Source organism: Chinchilla lanigera, unplaced genomic scaffold (genome assembly GCF_000276665.1).
Source record: "Chinchilla lanigera isolate Chin_1 unplaced genomic scaffold, ChiLan1.0 scaffold00022, whole genome shotgun sequence".
NCBI classification, from domain to species: Eukaryota; Metazoa; Chordata; class Mammalia; order Rodentia; family Chinchillidae; genus Chinchilla; species Chinchilla lanigera.
The window spans coordinates 20,896,977-20,924,363 of record NW_004955423.1 but is presented as its reverse complement, the minus strand read 5'-3'; positions in this window follow the sequence as shown (position 1 = coordinate 20,924,363).

The following is a 27,387-nucleotide window of genomic DNA, read 5'->3' as shown; positions in this document are numbered from 1 at the left end:
TACTACTGTGATTGTCTTGGCTATGTGATGCATATACGGAACAGCATTTTTCTCAGAGGTTCCTTTGGAAAGTCACTTCTGCAGTGTCTTCCTTGTCCTTTTTGGATGGTCAGCATTCCTTTTGAGACCTTCATCATGAAGACTTAGGAAAGAAATGTGTGAAAGAAAAAGGTTGAGTCTAAATCAGATTGCAGTGCAAGGCTAGAGGGTCTTGAAGGATGCTCCTCTTTCTAGTATCATTGGGCTGTAGGTTATGGCAACCAAGAACACTGTATGCCTTGCTTTGGAAATAGAGATCTTGTGTCTCTTGGGTTTGAGATCTCATAAAAGATTATAAATGTGCTGTTCACTGAGGTCTTGTTCACTTAACCACTGGTGCAGCGTGCTGTTTTGGAGCCACTTTGTTTCTTAGGCTCACTGATGTCTGACTACCTGCGCAGCAGTTCCCTTACCTGCACAGCTCATTCCCTTAATCATAGCAGAAAAAAAAATCTGAGATTTTTTTTTATTTTAAAAATAAAAGGAGGAAAACATTAACAGACAGACAACCTCTTATGAAATAACAAAAGAACAGTACAGACAATACAGAGTTACAAACAAAGTGGCAGGAAATTAACAATGCTTGCTATATTACATATTGATATCTTCAAAGTGGTTTCTCATGAAAACAGATAGAGACATGCAATACTGATTAGTCAAGGACTCATTGACAGTTTCTTTCAGCAAAGAAATAGAAGACAGTAGAACAACCATGTTAACTATTCTGTATATACATACAAAATTTCTCCTTCTTTCCCTTCTCTATTCCTACATCCCGGTTGCCCTTTACACTTGAATGTTTTCCTGTCATTTCACAATGTCTATCATACCTCCTAGCTTAAATTAACTCTTTCAAAATCTGAGATTATTGACTGCTTTAGTAACTTTTCAATAGCTGTTTTCTTTCAAGATTGATTCCTGGAAGCAATATTTTGTTATTTTTGTTGACATTAGTATATCTTTGCATTATGTAGTGATCACATTCATCTTGGGGGGTTGGTACAGGTATGTTAAACAATAAGGTATATGTAAGATACAGTCAACTTACATTTTCATCAAAAATTCTCAACAAGAGGACCTGAGACAATGAGGGACCCCCAAAGGGACAAAGTGGGGATAAGGTTTCCAGATCTCTATGGATGGTCCATCACCCACTGAAGTGTGATAAGTGTCTTCCTTCCCACTGTTTCAATCGTGGGTGGTATGACCTTTCTCTACCCTCCTGCTCTTATGAGATAGACCATAAATTTCAAGTGCCTTATAAAAACTAGAAAGGTGGTATTTGTATTTCACAAGGAATAAATGACTTCTAAAATATTATACGCATGATCAGACCCTACCCCACCCCCAGGAGCCCCACCAAAAGCTTGGCCCTTCCTTTAATGAATGGGGTAGCCTGATTGATCAATGCTGTCTTTTCTTGCCTTGAGGTAACACCCCCACACCAAATTAAAGCTCTGCCTGTGTAATTTTACTCCTTCGCTTGGTTTCCATTTCTATTGCTTGGTGTTCATTTTATGAGGATTAGAAAGGCCTCATGTCTGGTAATAGAAGGGGCTATCACAAAGTTGTTTGGGCCTTGCATAATAGATATAATGTTATTTAAGCATCAACTTTGATCAGAAGTTGTCTATATAAAGCACTTATCTAGAAAGTTGATGAAATTTAGTATGGAATTTAACTGCTCTACTGAAGATATTTTAATAAGTTTCAGTCAAAAAATACATTGTCTTTATTTGAAAGTATATAGGAGTTATCACATTTTATAATCTTTAAGGTTTTTAAAGAATTGGGAGAAAATTCAGAAAAAAATTCATGGAACTTGACACAAAACAATAGAATTGAAGGATGACCTTATCAAAAAAATTCTGATATTGAAAAGCAAATAGAAACACATATTTTTTATGTGAGTCAAAAATTCATTAATAGTAAGAGACCAAGTTCAAGTAAAAGTATGAAAGAAACTAATAAAGAAGTGTTAATGATATTCACATACTGGGAAAGATATCTGAGATGAAATATTGGTATGGGAGACAGGAAAATACCACCCCAAAATATGCCTCACTGGGGATTGGGTTATTTGAATTGATTTGGAGAAACAGCAGACATAGAAGCAGCTATGAAAACAGATTACAAGTTATTCCTCTATTAGAGAAATCTCCATTTATAGTGAAAATCTCCATTTACAAGATGACCTTCCTCTCTATACCCCCCAAAGAATGGTGACTGTGCTCACAAGAGTCACACCAGCCAATGGAGAGGGCGCTGACTTACATCCTCATGACAGCCAGACCTTACTTTGTTTTTTCAGCCATGCTTTTCTTTGTCTCTTTCCTATAATTGGTTTTCTCCTCTTTTGTGCAGCTGCATTTGTATTTAAATTTGAATTCTAACCCACTTCTTTGAGGTTTACTGATTTCTCCAGGTATGTCCCATGTGTCCATACAATACATGTGTGTGAGTTGCCCACATCAAAAAGGAATCTTTAATCTTAGCTCCTAACAAGGTGGAGCCAAGAGGCTATGAAGAGGAGCCCTCATGCCTCTGCCTGTGATGAGAAGGACTCTGAAACCATAGCTCACTCAGAGGCCACCAGACACGTGTGCCAAGTTTGCTTCTATGAGGATGCCTGTCCGGCAATTCCTGTTCAGTGAGGGATCATACCACCCTTGTCATTAATCCCTGCAACCCAGGAAGATTGTTTCAGGACAGCTAACTGACCCTTCCTCATTTTACCCTCTATCAACTCTCACCTTTCCTTGCCTTGCTCGATGCACCTGGCATCCACTACGGTATGCAGATCACAGATTGCAATCTCTTGGTATGCCTGAAAGAAAATAAAAACTCCTTATTTTAGAGAAATCATCTTTCTGCCCCTTGGTTTTAGGTTTAAAGATGTTACTAAACTTTTGTTTGCTCTTCTTGGCAATCTGTCCATTGGTATGGACCCCAATAAAGAATTAAAAAGGACAGAAGAAAGGTACTGGTTTCATTCTTTGCTGGCTCGGGATCCATGAAGATAGCAAGGTCCTCGGGATGCTCCATACAGTGAGAACTTCTGAAGGGAGCTGGGAATGAGTCAAGAAGAAATGGAAACGCCTCCAGACCCTGTAGGAGAAGGTCAGAGAGAGACTTCACTTCTGAGGCTGCTTCTGGTCTTCCCAATCTCCTTTAGTTCAAAGTCCTCAGCAGGCCACAGCACCACATTTTGGTCTCTCATTTCTGTGCTCAACAGTGGTGTTGACCAGATTTAAAATTTTTTTATTCATTGAAATTTCCTATTTTAACTATAGATTGTCATACCAAACAATGTAGCAGTACTTTTGTATTACTTTTCTTAAGGAGAACATCTGCCCCCAACAACCCCATCCTGACCCTCTGGATATGATCTAAGCCTAGATTGCAGCAAGCCTGTGTCTGTCCCTGTCATATGCTGAGTACACAGAGGAGGGAGAGGGGAAAGAGCGGGCCTGTCCCTCGAATACCTCTCTGTGGGCTCTGCAGGCGAGGAGAGGCATCCCACATAGACCACCGACCCAAGTACTCCCGGAACTGATTTACAGAGACACATTATGCAGAGAATTGAGCTTCTGGAATGAAACTGCCTGGGCATGTGGCTCCACCACTTCATAGCTCATGAAGTCGATCACCTCTATGCTTTATTTTTTTCTGCAAATGCTGATGGTAATGTACTTACTTCATTCAATTGTTGAGGATTGAATACAGAGAAGCTGGATATTTACTTAATGAATGAAAGACAAATAATAAATATGGTCACAAGAGTACAGGAAACGGTGAAAATTCAAGGCTGAACAATAGGAGAGAGCTTCAGGAAAGAGGGACCGAGATCTAAGAGAATTCCATGACCATAGGGCAGTGAGAAAAGACTGGGAAGAAGAGTTGTTCTTAGGTGGAAATCTGTATTTATGGAATTCCTCATTTCAAATTCAGGCTAAGGGAACTGACCACATTACTGTGACAAAACCTGTAGAATTACAGTGTTGTGGAAAGTTCTAGGTGGCAGTATTATATTTTATAATTATCTAAGTCTGCTAATTCTTGAATTCTGCACATTATCACTGTAATCTCCATGCAGATTCATTTGTTTTTGGATGCTACACAATGATAAACCTCCTATGCTCCTAAGAAGACAGCCCTTTTTAAAAATTTTCCCATAGGTAGAAGAGAGTATTGGACACAGCCACCGAGCCCTTTGGAAAATAGGATATCATTGCTCCCAAACATCCAGGGAGCATATTGACGAGGGTTTATGACCAGGAAAGGCCAGGGCTTACAGCAGTCTTTCCGCAACGCTTTTGCAAGAAGACCAGCCCCGTACAGGGAATGACTTGTTACAAAGCCACTCCCATCAACAATAATGACAAAGATGACAGTGTGATCAAGCCGTGATATATGCCAGTCTCACGGGTGTCTCAGATGCATCTTCTGCCTTTGCCCGCTCTGTGCTCATCTCTCACACAGCTTCATTGGCCCAAAGTGAGAGGATGGGGGATTTCAGCACCTTCCTGCCCTGCTCCTAGGTGCAACGCCTACTTCTCATGTGCTGCTGGCACCACATTTTTTATTATTAAATTTGCAAACACTTAGGATATGGTAGACACTATTTTAGGTGCCCAAGAAACATCCATGAACAAAACAAAACATTGCAAGTGGCATTTTGATTTGATGTCTGTTTGGTAGACGCTTTCCATGTGGCTTATTATTTTTTTTATATAATCTGTCAAATTTGTAACTTCCCATATTCACATAAATACTTTTGATATGAAATCATGCATTCTTGTTAACTCTCACATCTTCTTCTAACTAAAAAGTTTCTAATCTGAAAAAATATATTTAGCAGTATTTTTTGTGTTCAGCTTTCAGGTAAGGGTGTGCATGACATTTTTCTTCTATTTTATAACCACGTCATATAGACATGTCACAGGCTGGAACCACTGGAAATTAGTTCTGCTTAGGAGTCAATTAATGCTACTGAGAAGCAAGTAATGATTCTGGGTGTTGTATTTTGTTTAATTCTCTTTTCCTTATCACTGACCATTCCTTTCAGGTTAGTGAACTATCAGCCTCTGGCCAAATTTAAAAAAAAAACAGCTGGTTGATACATTCCTCCAGGCTCAAGCCAGAGAAATGTGAGAAATTGCAAGTCTCTTAATCAGGTTGGAAAAAAAAACCCTATATGTAAGCAGGAATAACATGGCTATGTTTAATTATAAACTTTTATTGCTGAAGTTTCCTTCAGAGTTTTTTGATACCAGAGGGCATATCTGAGAGAAAGCAAAAGCTGGGACTGCTACGAAATTAACAAATAAACATAATTTTGCACTTGAGATAATCCTCAGTTCCTTGTGTTGTGGCTGTCCGCAGGTGTGAGAAGTAATTAGGATTTCATATGTGAAAACTTCTGCAGACTCTTGCAGTCCACCTGGGAGACTAGCTGCAAACCTATAGATCAGGGGAAATATGTTCTCATATCTTGTTCTTGAGTTCAGCCAAGGATTTGATAAAGTACCTCTATATTGTTGTCACGAGGCTGGAGAAATGTGAGTGGAATGAGGTATTGTTAAGTGACTTTGAACAACTGTACTCAATCTCTTTGACTTATAGGTGCTCAGAAAATAAATGTTCATAATCCAAACAGAAATAAATTAATCAGTGTTAATCTGCATGGAGTGCCACAGGGATGCACGTGATACCACTCTATACCCTGTTGCTCAGCATGTGGATCACAGATCTACAAAAATTTCTAGGTTCAACTTGTCAACCTGCATGCCTTTAGTCAAATGGTTTCACCAGCTGTTTCCTAAGAGTTAAGTCTAATTCCTACCCTCTTGTCTAGTGAACCTCTGCATCATTTCTAATTTTTTTGTGTTTTTATTTTTTGATACTCTTTCATGGTTTGATCAATCTTGCATTCTTATATCTGGTAATTTGAGCAACTTTGTTGAAGGTAACAATATGTAATATAACAATCACTGTTAATTCCTATCATTTTGTTCTGAAACCCTGTATCATTTTTATTGTTTTTGCTTTGTTTTGTTTTTGTCTATGTTGTTGGTATTGTGCTATTAATCTTTTTTATTATTCTCTTTAAAAAGAGTTAAATCTAACAGGGCTTTTTTTTAACACTCTCGTGTTTGCTATTTCTGTGGCATTTAACACGGACTTCTACACATTTTATTTTTTTAGAAAATTCATCTTTCTTTACCTCTCAAAAGATTTTTCTCTGACTTCTATGTAGTTCTTCTGTTCCTGGTCTCTTTCCACTTCTACTGAATGCTCAAGTATTGATTTCCCAACCTTCTCACAGTTTTATTAATTTTACTACTTTGAGCAATTTTACTCATGCCCTAAGGCTGATGTACTGCTTATAGTACATTAACTCCAAATCTGTACCTACAGTCTAGACCACGGTCCTGGGCGCTGGAACTCTTAGTCTCATCTCACTCTTGGCACATGGCCCCTCTCTTTTAACTTAATTACTACATTAAAGTTATTTAACATAAGCTACTTACCTTCACTTTTCCCAATCTTAATGTCCATAATAATTGAAAAAAATCTTTGGTGTTGGACACAGACCTATTTGATATTTCACATCTATTGCTTACGAGTTGTGCAACCCAAGGCAAATTAACTTATTTTCTATTGCTCTTGACAAAGCGTCTCAAACTTAGTGGCTTCAAATGACACACATTCATTAGCTGTCAGTTTGTGCGGAGCAGGAGTCTGAACATGGCTTAGTTGGATTCTCAGGTTAGGGTCGTCTAAGTTTCCATCAATGCTCATCTGGGGAAGGATCTATTTACAGGCTCCTTCAGTGCATGCCTTGTTTATATTTATTTGGAAAATGGGATTTAGGAATGAGAGTCAGATAATTATGAACAGGTATTTTATCTATATGTATATTTAGTGGTACATTCAGAAGTCCTATTCTACAATATTCTCCTGTGTATCTTTTATCTCTATGCATTACTTACCTTTAGTGTCCCTTCTTTATTATAAGCAGACACACCACAAATTCTTAGAATGTCCCTTGTGGTCACTACTGCCATCTTGGCAATCACTGGATGAGGGGATTAAAACAGCATTCTGTATTACCAGATTTCTGTCCCCTGGGACATGATACCCAATGCCAGCAATTTAAAGAGGAGAGGTTCAATCTACACAGTTCACGGTTTCATTACATTCTCTATATCATTGCTAGATGGCAAGACAGAAACCTTATGGCAGAAGGGTGTGGTGGAACAAAACTGCTTAGTTCACAGATAGCTGGAAGCAGAACATGGGAGGAGCACCACAGCGCCAGGGAGAGGAGCCACTCCTAGAGCCCAAGTCCTTGCCCATGATCTACCCAGACACAGCTAGAAGCATGTTCTACCAGGTTCCATACCATGTTCTGGGTCAGATTTCTAAACTCCACCATAACTGCTGCACATTCCTAGCAAATGAACATGGATATTTGCTGTGGAAATCAACAGGAACTTTATACTATTCATATTCATTTAACAAGTACTTCTTGAGTCCAGGTGAAGGCCTGGTTCTAGGAGCTGTCTTCTTCCTAGTAGTCACCACAGTGGTGGACAAAACTACCTCACTTTCCCTTCTGGTATAAAGCAACAGAAGGGATCCATGCAGGGGCAGTGATCACTTAACACTCTTTGCCTCAAAACAAGCTTGTTCAAAATGTATAACTTCTCACCCTAACCCTTGTATTCAAAGTGCAATAGAAATTCATTGGGCAAGGCTATAAAGAGGATGAAGATACCTTTTACACTATATATTTACCCAAAATATAGTCACCAACTTCCTTCCCAAGGTTTCCATCCTTGTTTGCTGAATTTTCTTTTCCAAAAAGACTAGACTATTGACTATTTCATGAGTCGCACAAACATTTCTATGTCTGTGCTTCTCTTGCCACTGTTACCATTGACTGTCCCTACATTTTCACTGGTCTACATTCTGCCCCTCTTTCAAGGCTCTTCCATGAAATCATCTGGTCCACCAAAAGATGTTATTTGTCATGTAAGCTATTACACTACCACTTCTAACATGATTTGGTGTTCTTGGGTCTGACACTGTGATGGATGTACATCATGAGTGAAGTAAATGTTTGCTAATAAACATGAAAAAAAACTTACCTATAAGTCTGACCAATCTGTAATCTGTACTTAGTTTTTAAGACTAGAGTCTCTATGTTATTTATTTTTCAGCTTCCCGTAGAGCCAAGCAGAGTGTTGTGTATTTATTAACTTACTGATTTCTCAGTAAGTTGAATGTTTACTATCTGCTAAAAACTGCACAGGTTCTGAAGTCAAGCATGTTGACTCTGCAATGTGAAAACCTGAGTTAAAATGTTACTCTTCCATGTACTGATTGTGGTATTGGCAAATTCATTACAACCCCAAAGTGTCTGCTCTCTAATCTGCAGAACAGTAGTGATGGTGGTGATGATTATGTTACAATGGCTAATTACTGTGTACCGGGCACTCCTTCAAGAATTAAGATTGAGCACTAATGTCTTCGGAGTCAGACTGAGCAAGGATTATATCCCAGCTCCAGCCCTTTTCCTACTACTTGGATGATTTTAAACAAGGTGAGCTGTATCAAAAAGACTGTTTCACTGGGAGTGGTGATGCATGCTGTCATGCCAGTATTCAGAAGGGGCCAGCCTGGGCTACACAATGAGTTTGAGGCCAGCCAGGACTTCATAGCAAGACTCCTCCTTCTGTTTTTGCCTTATAATCACCCTTCTGAATTCTATAGATTATACGGTACATTTACCCCTACAGAATGTTCTATATCAGGATCCCTTATTTCAATTGTTATTTGGTTAATTGGAGATGAACATTTCAGTACTTCCTATTGTTTTTAGAATAAGATTCAAACTATAGTTACCCCTTGGTTCCTAGCTTCCCATGTGTACCAAATCTGCATATGTTCAAATGATTTACAGAAAATGGCATGGTATTTCCATATAATCTGGGAATACCCTTCCACATACATCAAATCATATTTGTATACACTTGTATACTGCATTGTTTTAGGAAATGACAAGTAAGTATTGCACATAATTTTTTTGCACAAGTATTTTCTACCATTCTATAGCGAATACAAGGATGTAGAGCCCATGGGAATGGATGGCCCAATGGCCTGAAAGCACCACCTGCAGGTAGTCTGACTTCTTTCTGTATATCTGTGATCAGCCCTCTGTCTCCTTTGCTTATTTCAGACAGAGTTCTGTCCTCTGGTTTTTGAACAAGTGAGATATTTTCCCAGCTAGCCCCTTGTCACATGACTTGCTCATTTCCATATTTCCTGTCACCTCCTTACAGAAGACCCTCCTGACTACCCTATCTAAAGAACCTCTGCTCCCCATCTTTCTCACCATCCTCTTATTCTCTCCAGCCTCCCCCATCGGCACAGACTCTGTGTGTGTTATGATCATCTCAGGTGGTTCTTTGAAGTTTTTTGGTTGGGTTTTTATTCGTTTGGCTTATTATATATTTATTTCTAATCTATTTCTTCTGCTTAAAAGTAAACTTCATCTAGCCTGGGCCAGAATATTTGTTGTTTGGGAATCCAGCTGCAGCGTCTAGAATTGTCTACAAACAGAGTTGTAGGTACAAGTGAGGAAATGATTTCTTCATAGGTTATTAAGAAAATTAAATAAATAATGTATTGTGCCTGGTAGAAAATAAATGATGAGTGGATACTGCTTGTTGTTCTTGCCGCTGGTGATGCTAAGCAATTGCCTAGCTGTGTGAAGTTTGCAGTCTAGGGCGGCGGAGGTGGCTGTGTAAGGAGCCCATTCTCACTGTGGTACGGGTGGGCTGAGTGGGGTTTTTGTGATATGTGAAAATGTACGTGTCTTAGGAGATACTTGCTGAACTGTTTTACTTGACTGTTCTTCAAACATAGCCTAGGAGCAAGCACAGTTTAAAAAAAAAGTGGAGCCCATGGCAATCCTTCCAAATAGATTTAATATTTTGTTATTTTAGAGGTAAGGCTCTGTTATCCACAGCAAAGTAATGGAGTGCAGGAAATGGCTGTTCTATATCTGTTGACTTCATCATCTGCTCCCTAACGTTACTGGATGTACAGCGCATCGTGATGTAGATCATGTTTACACTTTCTTGACCTTTTCCCCTCCTCCCTAGAGCTGGCATCGAAAAGGGATTTAGGAGGGTTAAACCCTCCCTTAATCTCCCTAAGACCTCTCCAACACTGACCCAAATTAAATTCAGTCTAAGTGAAGGCATGTCTGCTGTGCAATTGCAGCAACAAGATCAGTCCCCCAGCTACACTTCAACTTGTTCCTTGCTCTTAACTCTCTCTTATTCAGATATTTTGGCGCTACCACTTCCTGTTTACTCCCCCTCCTGTTCCTGCCTTATACTCACTCTTCTGAGTCCTACAGACTATGCAGTATATTTATCCTCACAGAATGTTCCATATCTGTATCCCTTTTTCCCCATCAAATTTTGGTAATTACAATTTTATGCTTAGCAAATACATTCTCTCCTGTTAGAAAATCTTCAGAGCCCAGTTATAGAGATAAGACTGACCTCTCAAATTTTATGATTAGAACCATAATGTTTCCATGTTGATAAATTATACATAGAACAAGGCAATTTCTTTTCCCACCAGGATTTCTGTTTCTGCATCTTGAAACTACCAAACTGGTAAGAGAGAAAACATGATCATTTTTCCTTGTTGGTTGATTTCCCACATCAGGGATCTGCACTATCTGGGATGAAAATAAGAACATCAATTTTATTTTAAAATAAAGAAGTAGATAAAGCAAGATCTTAGTGTAATGTAGAAAATACACTACTGCTGGGGCTGATTCTGATGCGTTATCTCTAGGTGTTTTTAGAGTGTTGATTTTGTAGACACACAAGTTCAGAGATCACGGAGTGTCCACTGAGTTTGAAGAGTCATTAAGGACAGTTACTCTTCTGGCAATGCTATCACTGAACTTGTTAAGAAGAGCAGAGGACATGCATCAGAAGTTCTCCCCTTGCACAAAAAATCGTAGTAAGAAAACAGAGAGAGAAGGGGGCTGTGCTCGACAAAGGGATAATGATGACAATTGACCACCTTCTAGAAGGAACATGATCAACCACGGCAACTTTGCCTTTTCAGGTTATCAGGCTGTAGATTTCCCATGAGCAACATTTTCATCAAATCTCTCGCCCCCAGAACTTTACAAAGCAGCTTAAAAGACAATCTCCCAAAATTTCTAATCTAAATTAGAAATCTCTAAATTCCAGTGTGCCATTGGAAGAAGAGGTCTTGGGATGCCAGTGGTACTCCTAATCATAAATAATTATAGTAGTAATTACAGCAGCACATGGGATCAGCCTATATACCTGGCAATGCCAAAGCAGACCCTATCAGAGAAAGTATAGGGATAGTGAGGGTGGCCAAGGATTATTCAGCAGGCAGTGGATACTTTTATGATCTTTATCTTATTTATTCATAGAAGAAGATGAAACAATAACAGACAAACAGCAGTGACCAGTGATTTGAAACAAAAGGAGCCTAGTTCTGGGACCTGTGCTCTTAACTACTCTATCCTGTTGCCTCCCCTACATATTGTAATGTGGTTGTGCAGATTCCTTTGTAGCTGTTCAGGTTGTATTGTGGTTGTGCAAGGGTGTGCTTCTGGTGTCTGCCGTCTTCACCAGTTTTCAGGTTCCCTGAGAGCAGCTCTGGGCCTGTCTGATTTACCTGAATCCACAGACCCTAGCATAGCACTTACACACAAATGAGTCCAGAACATTTTTATTGCTCGTCAGTGTCAATCCAAAAAGTAAAACAATTTTTGCATTGGAGTCTTAAAGAATGAAGGCGGAAAGGAATCAGTGCTGCTGTGCATTTGTTCTTTGCAAACTTCAGATCCCTTCATGCTTCACTATCATGAGTTAGTAGTAAGAACGAAGATCAAGTGAAGAAAGCCAGATCAAGGGCACTGCTGATGCCAAGCAGAAGGTGGCAGACTCGGATGAAAAACAAGAGATAAACTCTTTCTCCAAACTCTTACCATATGTCCACCATTTCTCCCAAGGGCTCAAGGATATAGCTATGTTGATAGAGGTTGAATTGAAGAGAAGCTCCCTGAATCCTGAGTAGCTCTTCCATTTTAATTACAATTTTATTTATAAGAGTATAATCAACTAAGAAAGGAAGGCTAAATTCTGCTTAGGTCTTATTTCCCCCAATTTTTCTCCACAAGAAAAAGTTGTATGAATTGGATTAGGACAAGTTTCAGTTATCTAAAGTTTGATGTATAGGACAATACTGTAAGAGGTCCAGAAGAAGGAAATATAACCCTAATATTCCAAAATCTCACCCATCTATGGGTATGAATGAGGTCAGGCATTTCAATACTCAAGCTTTTCAGTTCCAAGTTTATGTGGAAATTTTAGTACCTTTCAAAGTCCCACTGTTTTATGAACATTTTTAGAAATAGTGAAGCCTCTTACATAAGTTCATAAATTAATACTCATTTCATTTGCATTTGTAATATTCATTCAGGCCCCATTCTCTCACTTTTGATGCTTTTATTTTTCATGATGCTAGGAAATTTGGCCTGGTTTGGGGTTGTTTTGACCCTGAAATATTAAACTATTGTGGAAAAGATCGCTTTTTGTTCATATCCATGGTCCTTTTTCTCCTGGGACTGTGTAATGCTCCTGGGATCACCAGGTTTGGATGAGACTTCTGTGTCTGTCACTTCACTGTATCTGTACTGTCACTAACTCTCAAACCGTATTCTGAAGCTGCCATTCAACATTCCTCCTTGACTTGATATGAATTCTTTCTCGGGGGCTTTGCCACGGCTCTGTGCCAGCTGGCAGCCTTACTTCTCCCCGTCCCAATCTAGTCCAAAAACACATGTGTATGTGTACAAATCTGAATTCCTCTCACCGGGCTGCTAGTCACCCTCCAGGTAAACCTGTGAATATGGATAATGTGCAGGGTGCCCCATAACTCCAATGGCAGACACAGATTAGTCTGAGGTTTTCTCCAGCTATCACCTTATCATATAAAATACTGTAAGTGATTCAGCTGCTAAGTCCCACAACATGTGTGTCTAACACAAGGGCTTTTCTGGATGTTATAAATCCTCACTTACTGCAATCCTTTCTCTTTTGAAATGGGGAGAAGTATTCAGGGACTATATTAGTGATGGTTTTCCAGTGAAATAGACCACAGAAATCATGTTCCCCTCTCTCTCTCTCTCTCTCTCTCTCTCTCTCTCTCTCTCTCTGTCTCTCTCTCTCTTTCTCTCTCTCTCTCTGTGTGTATGATAAGGTAAGGAACTGTCAAAAAAAAAAAAACCAGTATTGTAGCTTTAAGACAGGAAGGCAGATAGAGATTTTTTAATTAAAAAAGCATTGGACTTTCTATTCTAGTCAGGCCTCCAATTGATTGGATGAGCTTGCCACATGAGGGAGGGTAACCTACTAATTCAAAGGCTAATCTCATTTAAAAGCACCTTCATAGACACTCCCAGAATAATGTTGAAACAAATATCTGGATACCCTCTGGCCCAATCAAGTTGACATCTAAAACAAACCATTAGAGAGACCATATGCTCTGATTCTCATCTTACAAAATATGTGTTTACCTACTAAATAGCTCTAAGGCTGGAGAAAAAGAAAACAAGTCGCAGAAAGGTCTCAAAGTGGAATTATGGGCGTTAGATGGATTAAAAAGGTAGAATGGTGCTCTGGCATAGAATCTCTAACATAATAAAGCAAACATGAAAGAAAAACCAGAAAAACAAACAAAATCTCAATCACGGCAACAACAGCAGTAATACCCGTGGGAAGAAACAGAAGGTCCTAGAGGGAATCAACACTCTCCTTACCACCTAGAAGTAATTTTGGAGTGTCAACCAAATCCTGAAAGCTTTTCATTAATTTTTTTACACCTGGAGATGATAAATTCAGGGACACATAGTAATGTTTTCCTTTGTCAAACTGGCTGGTTGGCAGTCAGAAACCATAGAAATCTGTAAGAGCTGATTTGAAAGAATTAGGTGAAAATTAGGGTACAGATGGTAGAAAAATGGAGGTCATAACTAAATAAGATGGGTATATATTTCTCATATAAAGGTAGGTGACTGCGCTGGTGCATTCTGAGATACCTAAGACTTCTTTCCTTAGTGCTCTACCATTCTGTGATTGCAACCTTGACCTCCTGGAAATGAAGATGAAACTCACATTTCAAGCAGGGGTGTGGAGGACAGAATAAGCCTGCTGGATCTTAAGGAAGGTTCCTGAAAGCTTTAGTACTCTGTGCATCCTGGTGGTTAGAAATTAGTGACTCCTTTCAACTAGAAATAAACTTGTTGTGCACAAAATGTAAGGGTGTTTTTTGTTCTCATCAGCAAGGAGCGCAATTTACTATCAAGGATTCTATTCCCATAAGGGGAGAAAAAGACTGGATATTGGAAAGCAGCATCTGGTAATTATTTTAAGGACCAAACATTTTTGAATTCCCCTGGGGAGTGAAACATTGTTTTCTACTGTTAGAGAAATTTAGCCCTGCTTTAAGGTATTTGGCAAATCACAGAAGAGCAGAACTCTGGGATTAGAGGTGAGACAGCCAATCAGTTCATTATGTCAACTGCATTTTGTTCATCTTACTCTTTCTGCCATACCTTTAGGTACTGAAAATGTGCATCAAACATATACCCAAACTCCCAAACTACAAACAATTTTGAAGGGAGGACAAACAGTTCTGACACAAAAGGAAGGAAACAGGGTCACCTGCACCATGTAAGAGGATAAAATGAGAAAAATAAGAAAAAAAAAAAACTATTCAGGGATGAGCAATGAAAGAAAAGGCTTGTTACAGCTATCTAGACAGTTTAATTGCTTTTAAAAGAACTTATTGTATGAAAGAGAACTTCTAAGATAACAAAAACCCAAGGAATAGATTGAAATCTTCCACAAGTGATTGATGTGTGAAGCAATTTAATAAGGATATAATTAAATAAAAAAGTCAGAAAATGTCTAGACAGTGGAATCAGATTAAAAATGGAGATTGCATGTCCAAGGAAACAGGTAGCCAAGATCCGTGTTTACAGTAGCACAATTCATAATAGTTAAATCTTGGAAGCAGCCTATATGTCCATCGACAGATGAACGGACAAAGAAAATGAACACACAATGGCAGAGTACTACTCTGCAAAGAAGACAGAGAAACCTTGAGTCAGTTGTAGGAAAAGGGACGCATCTGGAGATCATGATGTTAAGTGAAATACGTTGGATACACAGGCTTAAATATCGCATAGTTTCTTTTACATAAGAGACCCAAAATGTAAATAAAGAAGAAAATAAAGATAATAAGTAGGGAGAGAGATCTTTCTCAACTGAGAAGGGGATGGAGAGACGGAGGGAGGGCAGAGAGAGGGGAGGGTAAGGAAAGAAGAAAGGAATGATGTGTTTCCTTCAGGCACCAGCACACATGTGCTACAAACGTCACTAACAATAGAAACGATCTGAAAAAAAAAAGTAATGTCTTCTGAAACCAAAGTTGCCAAAGGGCTTGATGGATGAGCTTCTTCCATATGAGGGCTCCATTATTAAATCTAAAAAATTATTAATTATATAGTTATACGTTACAACAAATGGATGAATTCATGGTTAGACCTTAAAAATTTCGAAATACCTATTATTAATCATGTTTGCATTGTAATAAATGAATGCAAATGATTTAGGGTTATACCTCTGAACGTGTTTATATTTCACACAGGAAAAATTGGGGGCAATTTTTCCTCCTATACATCATTTGGTTGGGGAGATTACTATGGTTGCTGAAATCAAAACTGTTTTTTTGTTTTTTTTTTTTTTCCTGGGGGTGTAAATTCCGTCACTTTTTTCCTTTTCTTTTCATTTTAAACCATCCAAGATTGAAAAACAAGAGTGGAGTGTGAAAATAGCAGGCAGCATTTGACATTTTGAAATTTGTTTTCTCCTAGTTCCCTACAAACAGTAGCCTGCCGCAGTGCTGGTCTGAGATTTGGACCACAAACAAAAGCTCAGTAGGGTGTGGTCCGTGCCCTGTCTGGGCCACACAACTGGCAATTTACTTCCTGGTAGCACTAGTTTCACCTACCACCTTCCCTGTTGGTTTTCTTGATTTTGCTGTGAAAGTCAAGGAAGACACACATGTAGAGTTGTGCAAAATAGCTTATATTTTTCCAGTTTCAAGAACTATATTTACTGAAACTGAAACTTGGCTTGGAAAGGTATTTATACTATGGCTATGTCTGTTTGTCTACATTTCCTTAATTTATGCAGTATATGTTAACTATTTTTTAATGTGAAAATATTTTGACATTAATTTTGCTCATTTCTTTGACTTCTTGAATAATTTCCTCATGAGGGTGGTTCTTTTTTTTTTTGGTTTTGGTTTTCCCCCGGTACCGGGAACCGAACTCACGACCTTGTGCTTGCCAGGAAGGCGCTTTGCCGCTGAGCTAAATCCCCAGCCCCCGAGGGTGGTTCTAAATCACATCTGTTCTCCAAGCTTCTGCGCTTCTACTTAGTGTATACATCCTTTGATACTGAGGCTCAAATTACGTGTTTCTGGATTTTTAAAGTATGTTTTAGTAAAGGGAAATATTATACAGATGACTTTATCCAGTCTGAGTTTTGATGGATGATCAACATATCCACCTATTCAAAAGAGTAAAAATACCTATTTACACTAATCAAATTTAGACTTACTCATCTTACATGAATAAAGCAAGATACTTACTAACATTGGATCTGCCCGACTCTCTTAGAAGCTGTGGAATGTGGTTTATCTATTGCCAAAGGACGATCAGAAAGATGCAGTTTTTCTCTGTATGAAGGAAAGCATCGTGTGTACTCGGAGATAAGGCTTGACACCTGCTCATCACTCTTAAAACCTACCTAAGATTTTACATGGCAGAAAAAGAGATGTGTTTGTGAAGCTGGGAAATGGATCTGAGAAGGTTTCATCTGTTGAATCTAATACATTTATAACCTTCTTCAAACCAAGTGCCACAACCCGAGATAGTGCCTACCGTGGGAGATGTGAGTCTATCCCTGCTGTTCCTGGCCTATACATCCTGTGCCTTATCACCAGCTGTTTCTGACACAGCTTCATTCTCTGCAGGGCTGTTTGAGTGATTGACTGAGAAGATGAAACTGTGGTTCAGAAAGACTTGTTGACTAATCACTTTTTCACACTGTTGATAGATCTTTATGGCTTTTTGAGCTGGTATTCTTGAAACATCTTATTAACCATTACTATTAGGAAATGCTCACAGGTATAGTGGAAATATTATGCTAGTTGCTACTAGCTTCATATCTGGACTATCAGATATTTAGAAAAAAAAAATGGAACTGCAGTGCGGATTTTTCTCAGGGTATGTTTGTAGCAGCCTTTGCTATAACTGTGAGATTTTAAAAAGTATTTTCTGAGACATCTATCTTACACCGACAAGACCATTTTAAATTGGACTCATTAAATCATGTGTTGTCACAGCCAACAGCCACGTGGAAGCTAGTTAGCAAATGAAAAATGGGACCTTCTAGCTTGTTTACTTTATACGAATGCTTCCTTTATTTCAGGTTTTTTTTCTTTCTTTCTGGTAGCATATTGACACAGGGATTCCTGTTACAGCATTTCCTGACAAAAATTAAAATATGAAGATTGAAAGCATTACAGAGGCAATGCCCAAGTTTACATGAAGCACTAGTGAAATTTCTTTTGATAGTGAATCTTGGATCTGCTTTCTGCCTGGAGGGAGGGAACCCATTAAATGCACATTTACTTTGCTGAAAAGGTAGTGTGGAAGCACTTGAGAAATTTAGAATTCTTGGTATAGGGAAAATTTCTTGAATGATGATCCTAAATTTACATATTAGTTTTCTTGTGACTGAGACACAGCACCCAACAAACACAATCCAAAGAACTAACTGTTTAACTTCCCTCAGGGTTTCAGTCCATTGCTGGCTGGTTGCAAGGCAGAGAAGCCATGGCCCAAAAGGCATGGTGGAGCAAAGCCACTTAGTTTATGGCATCCAGGAAGCAGAGTATAAAGGGAGCCACAGCGGAAAGCGGGGGCTCGGACACGGATCCCACCTAGAAATGTGCTCACCTAGTCCTGGGGCCAATCGCTGTAAGATTTTTTCTTTTGGCACAAGTGAGAGACAGAACAAAGATTTAAAAAGCCTTTATTGTAGGCGCAGGAGGGCTGCAGAAGAATGCAAGGACCCTCGGAGGAGGGAGCTGGGGAACAGGTTCTTCTCAGATTAGATTAGGGGTGGAGTTAATATGGGCAGCCAAAGGGTCTGGAGAGGACTGGGGGATTGCTGGCTCAGGAAGTTTCTTTTGGACCAAAAGAGGAAGACGGAAGTTGGTCTTGGAGGGACACATTGTTGTTGTTGGGACCAAACGCCATGTTGGATTGCTGCCATGACGGCCCTGGCAGAGTTCTGTACTGGCAGAAACCCATCAATCCCCAAAGCAATTACATTGGAACTCGGCCCTAACCACCACGATTTATCTCTGAGATTTTCCTCGTAGCCTTCAAGTCTATTGTCAACAATACAGACTAAATGTCTTTGTTCCTTTATTTGTTCATTTGTTCCTTCACTCATTCATCAGTCTTAATGGAAGTCTCCATTTACAAGCTTCTTGACTTGTGATGTTTTTCTCTGTTACTCATGGCATATTAATTTTTATTTAATTTGAGCTTATGAATATTCTCTTTCACTGTAGGTCAAAATTTTTGTTTTCATTTTTTTGTTTTAATCCCATCTCTTTCTAAATGTTGGTCCAGAAAAAATATATATTTTTTAGTTTGTTTAATTTTCATTTCAGGAGTCCTTTTAAAAGGGCCTTCACTTTTTTGTTTTTTTTCCTGATGGATGTGATTGGACGTGTTGCTAAGTCTTAAGTGAAGAGGAATGGTGTTTTTCTGGTTAGCCCTTTAAGTGCTTAGTGTCTTAGAAAGGAAATGCTTATGATGAAAAAGAACTTTAGACTTATGTAGATCAAGACTTGATTCTCAGTTCCATTATTTTTTTTTCATATCAAAAACTGAGAAAATAAAATCCTTTTGGATTTAAACTGAAGATGAAATGAAACACAAGTAAAGTTGATTCCACATAGTAACTTTCAATAAATGTTCTATCATTCAGAAGACAAAAAGTGCATTCTATTGAAAATTCAAGAGGTGTTTCATTTTATGCCTAATACACCACAATTTCCCATCATCTTCTCAGTTTTCTTCTAACTGATGTATGATTGGAGTTGCATGTAAATGTTTGTATTTTAAATAGAGTTCAGTGCCATTTTTGAGTTTTAATTAACTTAGAGTTTTGAGATAATTATTATTACTCGAGAATTGGGTCTTTACCAATACTTGCAGCAAAATTCAAGTGAGAAATATTCAGAGTTCTGAAAATCTGATATAAATGTTCTTTACAAGATCATTAATAACAATGTTAAAGAAGCACAACTCTCCCCACAAACCTGGTGCTAATACTTTCAACACTCCTTTTCTCATTCATCCTAGTTGTACTCTGCAGTCTATCACTTTGCTCTGTAGGGTGACATCACTGAAAACAGATTTGAGGTATTCCTGTTTGTACTTCCTTCCAGTGTCCCATTAATTCATGTCTTCAACACACTATTCATTGAGTACTTCTTCCTGTTCTCTCCAAATTGTATCATCCCTAACTGCCATCACGGTCTCCTGGTGTCCAAGTGGAGTTAGATGTATTTGTTGAACTGATGAATATGTACTGGGTGCCCATCATGTGCCTGCATTCCTGGAACTGGGACAAGGTGGAAAAGGGTCATGTTAGAAAGCAGCATTGACAATTGAGGTAGAAGGCCAGTTATCTAAGACTGGTAGAGTGCATTGAGATTGTTTTTCTAAAAGTAATGAAATACACTGGATGGCCTCAAGCAGCAGAGTAAGTTGATTTGACTTATGCTTTGAGAACATCATTTTAAGTGTCATGTGGAGAACAGACCATGTCATGTGGCCAAGAGTTGAGATGAAAAGTCTACCCAGAGGTCACTGCGCCTGCTGAAGTGAGAAACTGTGACTTGGATCAGCATTAGATCTGAGAAAGATCTGGGGTGGGGGTAGTAGCAATAGGACTTGCTCACAGGGAGCTATTGGAAGGAGTGACATCATGCCAGGTGCAGCACTGGAGAGATTAAAACCTCTGGAACAGTTTCCACAGTGCTCGATCACCCTTCACAATACTTTATTCTCTCTTAAAGAGCCTGGAAGCTCCCTGAAAATAGAAACCCCTCTTATTTATCTTTCAATCACCAATATCATTACATGCTTATAACTCAGAAAGTTTTTGTGGAAGGGACAGAAAATATGGAGGTAAACCTAAAATTATTTAGCTTGACAGAATAATAGCTACTGTGTTGCAAAGCCATTCACAGGGCATGTGGTGCAATAGAAGAATGCAGAATATAACTTCTTGGCAGCATACTTTATAGAATGGTGTGATTTACCAGATTTGTACAAGCAGAATTTACAGTTCAGAAAGAAACTGGGATTTTATAGTCTAAAGCAAGTATAAAACACACTTTTGGAAAGGTGATGGATAACTTCCTACCTGAGTATTTAAAAGTTCAAAATAAGATGCAGGTCCTTGAATCTCAATTGGTTTAAAGCAAATATAACTAATTGTCTTGTATTTTAAACTGTTATATGTAACCTTGCAGTGGCAATTCTCTATCAGTCAGAATGGTTTGGATTACAATGGATCCACACCCTAATACAAGTGCCTGGGAGATTTAGGAAAAGAGAATACTTCCTGGCTCATATAGCAGAAAGTCTGGGGCAAGACCTAGCCCTAAAGCTAGGAAATGGCCAAAGTAGATCTTAAATTATGTTGTTTTAGAGCTTTGTGCTTTACGCTTCCTGATACTTTAAGGTCACATAGTTAAAAGGTGGCAGCATCACTAGGCATTGAGAGGTTGAGGCAAGGGGATCTCAGATTCTAAGCTGGTTTGGGTACATTAGTGAGATCCTATCTCAAAACAACAACAAAAAAGAATAAATACAGAGGGATGGTGCATAGCTCGCTGGGTATGGTGCCCCTGTGTTCCATTCGCAGCATCTCCCCCGCAAAATGGCAGCATAAGCTCCACACATCACATCCTCTGATTTTCACTGGAGAAGAATAACCTTCCCCAAAATGCAAAGAAGTGAAATGGTTCCTCAAGAAAATCTGAGCTAATGTAGAGAAGTATTAGAAAACGACAGGCTAAAATATAACAAATGTCCACTCCATAAAAGAGTAGTGGTTTGTCACTTAAAAAATGTGCGTGTGTTTGATGTCAGTACATTCTCTTTCACAGGTATCTCCTCTATTTTGAAGCTTTTAGTTTCAAGATTATAAGACCCTTCAGTTCTTCCTGAGTCCCCAGTTCTTAGCGACGTGTCTGATACACGGTAGCCAGTACTTGTTGAAATAACAAGTAAATCTGAGTCATCCCTTAACCTCATAGAAATTTCTGCTAGACTTCTCTATTGACTTGTTGGATAAAACAAAGTCACAGTTTTCATGAGTGTGTGTAAGTAATTTGGAAAAACTCTCATACATTCCCAAGATAACATAAAGAAGCAATTGTTGGATTCAATTTCAGCCTACTGAAAAGGTTTTACACATGGAGATTTTTGGCTTGCATTTTAAAATTTGGGTTCTTTTTGATCTCTGTCACCTTTGGGGTGGAAAATAAACACCATATTTCCTATGGCATTTCGGAGAGCTGAACTTGATAATTCTGGTGGTGCTATTTTGCTCTTTCAAGACATTCAGCAGCAAGCACATATGTGTCTGACTAAATGTCACTGTGCTTAAGGCTCCTGTAATTTGGATTTGGAAGCTGGTAGAGGGAGGTGGAAGACAGAACTTTTTAGTTTCTGATTACCCCGTTCCATGATGTTTCTTTGTTCATTTGATTTTAATGATTCCAACCAGAGTTGAAACAAAAGCTGGAAGATTGGCCTACCACGGGTTAATTACTTAGTGGAAGGGCTACTTCTTGAGTCTGATGGTGGGGAATGGGTCAGAAAAGACTAATTAGACAAGCTTCAAGTTCTAGGGAAATGCTAGTGGAACAGGTAAAAAAAACGGGTGATAATTGAAGGGCTAATTATCCTCCACCTAGCAATTGGCCACCAGGTGTTCTGTAGCACATAAAAGAAGGGACTGGCAGAGCAACAGAGGCTGTTTTTGTTCCAAGAAACAAGGAAATCGGGGCGGACAAAACCCAGAGATTTTAAAATCCACGAGACTGTGTTTCTTCTATTTCTGACTTATTCTTTCCTGCTGCACGGAGAAGAAAACTGGACCAAAGTTAAGTGCTGGTGTTTTGCTTTATTTGTTTTTAAAGAACTCATGTTCCCTCTAGCTTGGGTACACCAGGAGAATTTCAGTGTTGAGCACACAGGTACATACATCCTTGTAATTGAGTTTATGGTAACCATGCACATAGCACATTTATTAGGAGGGAAGTTTATTGGCATATAGAAGACCATGATTAATAATACAATGGTGACAAACCAATCTGCACTGTTAGAAGCTGTGGCTTCATAATTACTTCTCTTTTTTTTTTTTTTTGAAGGTTATATTGGAATATAGTAAGCATTTTAGAGTGTCCCTGGTGGTGTGAGGCACATTACCAACATATCCCATGAAGATGCTTTCAAATATCTTCTTTTATTCTTCTAATTTCTCATTTTGTTAAAACAGAAGCCACCGTTCAGAACCTTAAAGAGAATTATCTTTAATGGGATACTCCACAGGTAAGAGAAATCAATTAAAAGGGTGACTATCTGGGGTTAATGATTGCCACTAAAATAATATTCATAAATATGCTTTCAATTCAGAAAGGAAAAGACAAAGGTAGAAAATATTTTTAAGTGGCACAAGGAGAAAAGTTGGTTTTCAGAAGAGCGAATCTCAGGCATGTGTGAGTCTTGCCTTATTCCCCCAGCTCAGATTCTACCGTCCTTACAATGATCAGTCCCATACTTGGGCTTGGGGTGACGGGAGCAACGCCTCCTTGGAGCAGGGCGCAGTGCTCTGAGGCTGGGACAGTGCTCTTTCTGGCCTTTCACTGCCCAGTGGGGATGGAACTTCATTTAGTGACACTGCTCAGGGCAAGAGCAGCTCATCCGAACATTCAGTGGCTGCTTTAGACCTAAAATCTGTCACTCAGTCCTGTTTTCTGTTCTTGGCCATTTCCCTTGGCGGACAGAGCATTTTAAGGGTGGTTTTGGAGCTGGATTTGAATCATAGCTCTACCACTCACTAGGACTGTGTGTCTGAGCAAAGACCTTACATTTGTTGAGCGTTGATTTTCCCCAGCCATGAAATAGAGGTAAAGATTACTACTTTGCAGCGAACTTACAGGGATTAACTAAGATGTGAAATGCCTTTTGCATTGAAACTGGACTAGAAAAATGAAGCTGCTGCATAGTGTGTAAATTCCACAAATATATCATACAGAGAAATGAATACAGTGAATGTGTTACAATGAAAGTGCCAGGAAGCTAACCAGAGGGTGATTAGGGACTAGGTGGTTGGCAGTAGCAGGGCTCAGGTTGCACTCCAGTGCTAGAGGATAAGGAGAGAAGCCCATATTACTAGAACTCAGAGACTATGGCCTTAGCAAGAATCTCTGCCTGTGTGTCTGTAGGAGTCAAGGAGGGCAACACTGTGTGTGATGCTCCCAGAGAACTATGGTATCTCGTCTCCCTTGTCTCACCCTGCAGTCTCCTGCACCTCTTGTCAGCTGAACTCAGCCAGAAGCCAGCAGAGCACACCAGCCTCCTGCACACAGCCTGCTTGAGTCGAGAGGACAATGGCATGACAGAGAATGCATCAGACAGTAACAGTCCAAGGACTTGCACGACGGCATGTGGCCTGGTGCATAGCGTGTCACTGGATCTATGCCCTTTCTTCTCTTGGGACAAGGAGTCATCTTGCATTTCTCTTTCCTTTCTCCTGATTCCTTCCTTTGACTTTTTAAAGGTTGCTGGTTCCTGGACGAGATCAGAGAAGGAAGTTTAGCCACTGTCTGTGGTCTGCATTCCTCCCTAGGTACTGACACTCTTGGGACCCATCTCTTTGCCTCTGTTGTTTTAAGAAGCAATAATTTGTCTTTTGTCCATTTAAAAAAATTTTAGTACATATTTGTGATGCATATGAGTATATTCATCATGGGGATTTGTAATATATATATATCACAAATATATGTATATATATATGGATGTATACATATTCATATCTTAGTCCTTTTCACTTTTTCTTCTTCCCCTCCCCTCCATCCTCAGATCTCCTGCTCATTTGCAAAAGGTCTACCTCCATGTTTCCTATCATCTATCTTTTATTTTACTCTTTTAATTATTTATACTTTGTGTTTCTCATGTAAGAGCAATCATGCAATATTTAACCTTCTGTGTCTGATTTATTTTGTTGAGCATTATGGTATTGAGGTCCATCCATTTCCCTACAAATGACTCAAACTTATCCTTCTCTCATAATTTGTCTTGTAGATGGCGGCCATTGAGCCTGTTCCTGTGACGTTTCACCTTTCTTCATTTCCCTCAGAGCTCCAGCTTCCCAGTCCTTCCTCCTACATCTGAGGAACTGGATGCATTTTACAGCACACATTCAAGTTATTTAACCACGTCGGGTTCTGGGAAACCTTACCGTAATTTAAGTTCACTCTTCAGGACAGTGCTCATGTGCAATTAAAGAAAGACCAACTCTGAACTACTTGCTGAAAAAAATCAAGAATCTTTGGGGCTGGGGATTTTGCTCAGCGGCACAGCGCCTGCCTGGGAAGCACAAGGTTGTGAGTTCGACTCCCGGTACCGGAAAAAAACCAAAAAAAAAAAAAAAAAAAACTTAAGAAGCTTTATTCTTGACCCCTGGCTGACCTTATAGAGTTCTTGCTGAGCTTGTATATCTGGTTTCCCTACTCCCCAGAACTGAAAGCCTCGTGGGACATAAGAAGAATGAGAACAATACAGTAATACACATATCCTCGCAAGTATAGAGAATTTTAATGGAAAAATACCGCGGAAGGAAGATTGGGAAACAAAATTCACCAAGCTACGCCTCCCCTTGCTAGTTTGGATGCTGGCAATGGTTATCTTTCATAAAGATAACCATAACTGAATTATTTCTGGCCATATAAAGAAGTTGTTCACCCCGACTGACTCTGATCAAAACTGGTCAGTAATCTGACTTATGAAGAAATAAGTCACTGTTACATGAATAATCCTCCACTCCAGGCAGTTCCAGCCATTCAAATAAGGCATTACTGTATAGGAAAGACTGCTTTTCTTTTTCTTTAAATAAGTTGTCCCACATAGAATCATCAAAAATTTACAGTTTTCTAAGAGCTGAAGGAAGGACCAGATAGCATTTGTATTATAAAATAGATCACTTTTTTCATTTTTCTGTATTTAATATGTATGTGGAAATTAGACATTCACGATCAGAAACAGACTACAGCCTCCTTTTCCTTTTATTGGTGTGCAAATACCCGTTTAAGCAGTCCCCAGACTTAGACGCAGGCATTAGGCGAGGCATCTGTGGAGTAGGTAGTCATGGGGATGAAAGGTTAAAGATAAGAGAAGTCTGAGTATGGATTTTAATTCACTGGGGAAGCTGTCAGCGGCATAATTAGGAGAATAAACTGTGTAGGGGCTGTGCAGAATGCAGCTGCTAAACCATAGCCTATGACAATTTTAAAAATCCATCTTTTTCAGCCTTAAAATAAAAGCTTTTCCCACATCAAGGACTGTCTGGAGAATATGTCTTCCGTAAACTCTGCGTGAAGACTGACTTAAGATTCCTGAAAGAAGAATGTGGCATATTTCATTGGGGATATATTTCCACATTAGAATAGCTTTTCTTTTACAGCGTTCCATCTTGTTAACTCCTCCGTGGTTCAAAGTTCTTGATTTTGTACGGCTCATGTATTCCTACTTTTTTGCGAAGGTACTTAGCCTAAGTCTAAAATATCTAGGAAGAGGATAGTAATGGTTTGATTTAGTCAGCTCCAATAGCTACCAATTCCAGAGAGAAAAGGTGGGTGAATAAATCACCTGGGTATTGTACTAAAACAGGACAAACCATCTATTATCCGGGAAACCAGCATGTGTCAAAGTGGAAGGAACAGTGAGAAAGAGATTATGGATTTGAAGCAAAAGCACTAAATTTTATAAATACGATAAGCCTTTAAGAGAACGTTTTGTTTTTATTAGTTGTTTTATTATTGTTATTTGAAAGTAATAAAGGTGAGCTCACACTTTTGAGGCAAGGAATTTGAAGTATTATTTTTCGGTCATTCTTCATTACCTTCTTGGATAGCCAGACTCGTATTTCATATCAGAGGCATGTATAGGACAGAAAATTAGAAGTTCTTTGTGAAGTGGTGCCTCCTTTGTGAATGTCAGCTCCCTGAAGAGACTCTCAGGGAAGAGTGAGGGAGCAATGCCTTCAGAAGGATTCAGGAGAGGAGAGATGTTTTCCTTCTGTGCATATGGTGAGAGGCCAGAGTTGATGAGGGCCATCAGCTGAAAAGATTTGGTCAAGGCTTGAGACAGTGAGAACAGAAGGAACAAGACCTCAAAGCCTCCATTACTGAGGTCACACTGGAGAAGACACCCAAGGCATAAGACTCCTCAGCTTCACTGATATTTCACATACAGCACGCTTGACATAAAGGCAGTGGAGCCTCCAAATCCCAAAAGACCCGGAGGCCTTGAAGAATGTATGTCTCAGTAGTAACCCCTGCTGAACAATGAGCAATTATGGGAGGACCCTTCCTGAGCGGCTGGCATTGCCTAAGACCCTGGGATCTTCATGTAACACTTGGGATGTGTTTGAGCGGGGAGGAGTAACAAATAAGATAACATTCCAGACAGTATGGTTGGATCAGGGCTGGGAGATGGATTCTAGTGGACTTAGGAGAGTAAACGTTCATATTTCTTACAGTTTACTGAGATTGAGGTCCATTATACTTAGGCAAAACTGAAAAGTTTATTATAGAGATAAAGTGATATTCTCATGTGATATCTCCAAATGTACCTTATGACCCTCCTTCCTCGCTGGATCCCAGACATGCTGATCAGTCCCAAGCTGCCATCTGCCTTCCTACTGTAAGATCTCTGAGCATAAGATTCCTTTGGCCTGAAAAATGACTACAGCTATGCCCCCTCCAAATTTTTCCTTACCTTTCATATCTGTATTTAAGGCCATTCCTAGGAGAGCTATC